This window comes from Cephus cinctus, unplaced genomic scaffold (assembly GCF_000341935.2).
Source record: "Cephus cinctus unplaced genomic scaffold, Ccin1 Ccin1_scaffold0153, whole genome shotgun sequence".
NCBI lineage: Eukaryota > Metazoa > Arthropoda > Insecta > Hymenoptera > Cephidae > Cephus > Cephus cinctus.
Window position 1 is genome coordinate 810,265 of NW_014332881.1, and position 6,593 is coordinate 816,857.

A 6,593-nucleotide genomic window follows, 5' to 3' on the forward strand; every position below is an offset into this window, starting at 1 on the left:
TCACGGTCAGGGCCGTAAAAATGCCAATCGAGAGCCCTGCGTAAATGATTTCACGAGACGTCTTTGACCATCGTAAAAAATTCACATGTATTTTATGAGGTAAAAGGCCGTTGGGATCCGTACGAGTGTAATTCGTCGTGCCTTTTTTATTTGCTAGTCTAACGACGTGGTAGCCATCAACGATCAAGAAATCCTTGATTGAAAGAGATAAGAAAATTTTAATGAGAGAGAAACTGTGACCTTGACAGTCATCGCGATTACGAGGATCTAGAAAAAGTTAATGAGAATCGCGAAGGAGAGCAAAAATATGCAGGACCAGGGTTAAGGGGAATTTTTTTTGGAAATTTCTAATGGTATAATTATGTGCTAAATTCAACATTTATTGTAGGGTGATAACGATGACGATAGCGATAACGATAACAGGCCTTATCGAGCAAGTGGCTCTTGCTGTAACGAGGAATTTATTGAGCTTTTAAGAAACAGCTAACCAAAGATCCAAATTCGGGAAATATTCCCATTAGACAATATAGCGTCCTCCTATATAAATATCTATGATTGTCAGAATTTTACGGAAGTTTCGTCGGTAGCCTAATTTGCCGAATAAATTTTCATGAAATCAATGGAAACGCAGACTGGGTACGATTGCTTGAGAAATCGAAGATAAAAGTGAAGTCAAGCGAGACGAAGAATAATACAAGAGAAAGATTCAAGGATAATATCGTCACTGGCAGTGTCTGATGATAAATTTTAAGAAAAGTTAGCGCGAAGAGACTCTTTAAGCGAAAGAACCTTCGAGTACTTGCAGACATCTTTAAACTGCGAACTATATGAAAAATATGTTGTGCGGTTATCGAAAATCAAAAAAGCTCTTACATCCATAAATACAGCTGTCAATAATTCACTGTAGTGGAAAGCACGGTATGAAATGCCGTGGTTACTTTTAAAAAAGGTAAAAAAAGGTAACTGATCGCAGCTTGGCATTTGAATGATGGAAATCTGTAGCGAGATCAAACTATATTTAAAAAAAAAATTTCTCAATTCATCCGCCAAAAGAATTTTTTCAGATATCCAGCTTCTCTCCGGTTTAACTTCTTCCTTTCAATGCTTATTTCTTTTTTGCAAATACAAAGTCAAACTGAAGGACGCCTCGGATGGCAGTCAGAAGCACAAAGAAAAATCCTAATTAATCCTCCGGGATTAAATAGTGAAATAGCAGTATCGAAATAAGAGAATCATCCACGATTCGCAGTGGATATCCAAGTTACGTCAGCAGGACGAATTTTCGACATGTAAAATTGGGGCAAAAAAGAAAAAAAGAAATTAAACCTGCCGATTCAAGATTTTGTGCCTATTGACAACCGTCCTCTTAGGATTCATGATTTCAGGGGAAAAAAGGAAGCACGCCTCTACGTGCCACTTCGCTTAGCAATTCCCGGAGCAATTCCTCGAGAACCGCCATTTTGCTACAAGAAGAACGAGAAAAATGTACCCTGGAAATGGATTATTTAACAATTTATCAAAGAGTACGTGAGTCGAATTCTAAACGTTCACGGTATATGGCATTTCGTTTTACTTCAATTCAATCTTACTGTTTTGCTTCTTCGAAGAATTTCCTTAATTTTCAAAATATAAATATATAAAGCCGTCATTTATATCGAGTGACAATATATAGTCATTCATATAGAACCAGGAACGATGGTCGTAATAATAACAATATAGTCTACGAGGGATACTCTGATGATATAAATCCTAATATTTATGACACTCGAGTTCCATCCTTCCTGCTATCTCAATCCAATAAGACACTAGATTTTAGCAATAATAAATCATTCCTTATAGGTATTACTTATTTAAATAACTATATGCATTATCGTTTATCATTAAAAGTGTCACATGAAATTCAATTGTTTAATGCTATGCTAGGTTCGGTTTCAGGATAATACCAAGAAGAAAGATAAACTCTATGCCTCAGTTCGCTGTTCGAAAAAGCTACTAGGATCAAGGATATCTTACTTCATCAATTTTTTATCTCAAGGACCAATTTCTATTATCCAACGAGAGTATTCATCGATTGAAAGATAGATAACCCTGTTAGCAATAACTTTGAGCTCTCTTGAAATCCTAGGGATTATCTTCTTGAAGAAAGTTAAATTGAATTTTTTTGTATCCTTGTGTTGCCACGACTGTCACTATTAATTCGAGTATGGTCACGTGACTTTAGTTTCCATTTGAAAAGCATTGAGCTGGAGTGCCTTAGACGTCCCAGAATCCACTTCCGGTTTAAACCAGTGACTTTCTTGCTCCTTTTCTCTGCAGCTGTCACCTTCTGGTTTCCTTTTATCGTGAGAGAAGGTGAAGTTTCAAGGTGACGCTGTGTCTTATTAAGAATATTGCCAAGGCGAGGTTGGCACTCAGTCACTCTTCCAGGATGTACCTTGCTGCCAACTTAACCGCCTTGGAGACATCAAGTATTTTCCAGGCCCGGAAAAACGAGGCGGAGTTCTGAAAAATATGTGAAAGCTTTAAGAACTTCAGGGTATTATCTAACGTATGGGAAAATTCACTTGGGAAGCTGAGTGGATAACGTATGCTTCGTGTGATAATAAAAGAGGGGAATATTTGAGAGAGAGAGAGAGAGAGAGAGAGAGAGAGAGAGAGAGAGAGAGTCTTTTTACCCAGAGTAAAAATTTTTTAATGAAATACAAAGACCATTGTCGACTTAGGAAATAAATTTATCAACTAGTATTATCCAGCTATCACGAGAGACCTAAAGATTGAATGACTCCTTGAAGGAGTATAGGCATGACAGGTATGAAAAGTTTACATGATTTTCATGACTTCACAGTGGGATTTTTTCCAGATCAAAATAAACCTAGATACTAAATATATCCCGTAAATAATTTCGATGATACAGACTTTGTCTAACGACTTCAAGTACGTTTATTCAGAGAATTTTTATTTATATTAAAGATACTTGCTATGCATATATGTACCATACAGCTCTACCAACCTTTAAGCATGATTACATTACAGTAAGTTAAAATGAACTATGTATTTAACCATAAAAAATCAATTGTACCTACTCGGTCTATATCAAGTGTACATATACAATAAGTAAAAAAAAAAGTACCATAAAAGTCGCAGGTAACCCAAAGCTTTATTCTTGAAATAGCGACGAATGGTGCTCGTGCCGAATAAATGTCACCTCTGAAAATTTATCGGCCTTTAGTCGCGCGACTTTCTGATGAATGGCCGCGTGAAATCGAGACGTCGAGAAAACGAGGTCTGTCCCTTCCGAGGGCGGTGAGATTTTCTCCCGGTGGAAGAGTATACCCCATTCTTCCCGGATACTTTCTCGGTTGGCACGAGGCTACGGGAAAGAGAAAAATTCGTATTAATTTTAAAAGAATCATAGACTAAAAAATATTTGCCAAAGTATTAATCATCCTAATTGTTCCAGCGACTACGTCAGTCAATCCTATAAAGTTCTGCGGCAACGTCTACCCTACGAAAATAGCGTCTGTAGGGTGCTGCCGGGAATTACGTAAGGGATGATAGACAAAGTTTTCTTTTTATAAGAAATGACGAGGATCGAATACAGCCCTGATGCGGAAACCACGTAACTGCCACTTGCGGAAGATATGGCTTCCCCTTGAGCAATTGGCTGCCTCTTAAAAGTTTGCCCAACTATTTCAGCCTGATGAAATCTCGATTTCTGGCTCTTATTGTAATTGAGAATGGAACTTCCGGCCGGGGTGCGAACCACAGCGTAAAAGAATAATGTACGAGCGAGAGTTCCTGAAAGAGAGAAAGTACATCGAGTAAAGTATACGTGGAGGCGTATATAAAACAGAAAAGACGGCATGAAGATTCTATACGTATCGATCACTCAGGTGGAAGATAGCAAAAAGGTACCAGTAGAAAGACTGGGATCACACTCGGCCATGTGAGAGATAGTACTGGGTCTTGGAATATTGATTAACTGTAGGTGCGTGTATCGTGTGCTATATATATATATATATATATATATATATATATATATATATACATATATACGCGTAATATATCTAGCTATATAGTATCAGCATATATGATAAGTACAGTTTGATAAAGGAGAAGGAAGGAAATTTTGAAAAATAGTGAAAAGTTAAGAATATTGATCGGACCCGTGGGAAGTAGATAGGTGTTGATAGGTTGTATATGAAACAGAAAATGAAAAGGATGGTTATTGATCAGACGGATGAATCTAAATAGAAACATGATAAAATTCTTAGTTTCGTTAAAGATATACGAAGTATGACAACGATGCTCGTTTTTCATAGGAATAAAATTGAGATTTGTTTACGTTAATGTAACCTATCGATCATTTATATCATATTGATGGATCGTGAGAATATATATACATATATTGACATGCAGACTGGCATTATGCGTAGGGGGGAAAATATATATATATATATTACGGTAAAGTAATTTCCCAAAGGTGTTACCTTCTAGTCAGTAGCATTCGAGAGGAAGTCCTTAGGTCGAATAGTTATTTGCAAAGTCCTCCCATAGTTATACCGTCGATATTAACCCTAAATTGTACTATTCGTTGATGAAACTTCAAAGTCATATACGTATTAATTTCTTGAAAGTAACATAGAAGATTATTTCTCGCAGCACTGATAATGTTTCGGCAGTCCCAATATGTCTGACTAAGCGCTGGCCTTTTTCCTAGCAAAAAATAACGAGTCATAAATAGCTTATACACGGTACATAGAGAGCGCATCAGATAAAATGTACGTTAATGGTTTACGCTGAAACGGTGCATGATTTGGAAAATTTAATATGACAACCATTGAATATTTTGATTGCGCATCGATCGCGCATATTATTATTGTTTGCTTAATTTATCGCATGCGTTTTTCATTGGGCACGGGTAAACATGTAAATTCCGCTAGGGGGCGTGAAACGAGAATTTGATAAATTATCTCCTAAAATTGCATTTTCCTGGTGAGCATTATTGTTAGTTCCGGAACACTCCGGCAGGTGGCGCCGTCGAGCACTACAATAGTTCCGCTGAGGCCGGCAGGCGGAAAGGCTGCATAAGCTGCGACTAGGAGCGCATAAGGCTGTAAAGCCTATGACCAAGAACACTTAAAGTGCCAAAAACTGAATGATGAATAGGAACGAAATCTCATGAATAAAATAACCATGATCGATATTTCGATTAGCGGTGGACGATTCAGAGGCTCGGGATAAAGCGTCGATATAAAGTATTTAAATAATTTCACCAATACCGCTAAGATTAAATATTTTGCCAAGATTGGGATTTTCAAAAAATACTACTTCGCTCATGGAATTTTTAATTTTTACGTAATGCTTACTGCGTGCCAAACTGAGGCACGCACTCTATTCGTATTTTGAGTATAAGAGGGAGAAAATTTTTTCAACGAGCAACACGTGTTACGTAAGCTGTCTGAAAATTTACAAAGGACTGCGTGTGTTTATCTTGGCTGCCTTTCATAGGGTGAAAATGAGGTTAAGGATGAGGATGAATATGAGGACATCTCAGAAGATGAGGGTAAGTTTCGATAGGAAGGAAATCCTTCAATATTCCTTTCAGAAATATTCACTCCACCCTCCTCCCCGTACTCCTCCTTACACTCAATGGGATCTTTCGATTATGCATAGCGTCCAGTACTGCCATAAGCTACAGGCTGTCGCCCACGATAATCGCTCGACAGGACTTTTATGTCGCGTTCACACTAGACGATTACATTTACATAAATCGTGCCTATGGAATAACTGATTTTATCGGAATTTCAAGTTCACTATGCATAAGGTACTATGACTAATTTCTTCAGGATTTTCCAAATAAGGTCACTCGTACATGCATTTATATGCCTATACATATTTTTTGGTATTACGCGCATAAGCATATATGAGTATTTACAAATTTTGAACTAACATGTGTACTCACCAGAATCATGAGAAATTTAAGCGGATTACGTGGGTCCTGCGATTGTTGGATATTTCTGTAAAATGCAAATTAAGTATATTAAGTCCCACGCGGTAGTCCAGGATATTTCGGAGACTTTAATAGAAATTCGAGGCCTTTATATCCGTGTAATCAACAAATATCTGTGGATTAATAGTGAAGCATTATCATTTGCAGTATATACACCATTATTACACAGTGGTATCAGGGCCAAAGTAATAATCCCATCAGTGTGATAAGCTGATGCTTATTAATATTTTAATAAACTCTATTATATATATATATTGTAACGTGGCGTCAGGACGACACGTTACAGAAGCCCCGCACCTCCGCGCGCTGCCGGCAGCACGGCAGTGCCTCCAGCCTCCATCTCCAAAGAGTTCGTAGGTCCGTGGTTGGGAGGAGGGAACGGGGGAAAGTAGTGGACTGGCGGCGGAGGCACGTAGCCCTTTTGGGTTGAGAGCCCGCAAGCAAGGGGTGCTCAACCGCCAGGACGCACTGCCGGTACCCCGGGAACTTTGATCGGCTACGGTTTGCGGGTCCGCGGGGAGGGCGCCGGAGAGGAGATTTGTTTTGATTTTTGACCTACCGCGAAGAGCGGTAGGTAGGA

General features: G+C 38.4%; 1 long non-coding RNA gene across 2 annotated transcripts in view; it reads right to left on the reverse strand.

Moving 5' to 3' along the window:
• Positions 1–313: 313 nt before the first annotated feature.
• Positions 314–6,593, reverse strand: part of LOC107263452 — an 8,866-nt gene continuing 2,586 nt past the window's right edge. Inside the window, exons 2-6 of one of the 2 annotated variants that reach the window (XR_003058432.1) lie at positions 5,966–6,020; positions 4,491–4,716; positions 3,625–3,798; positions 3,131–3,370; positions 314–2,502 (exon numbers count right to left, since the gene is read on the reverse strand). This is a non-coding gene — a long non-coding RNA (uncharacterized LOC107263452). Of the gene's footprint in view, positions 2,503–3,130; positions 3,799–4,490; positions 4,717–5,965; positions 6,021–6,593 lie in introns of both variants that reach the window. The other variant, XR_001536683.2, reaches the window with a different exon arrangement.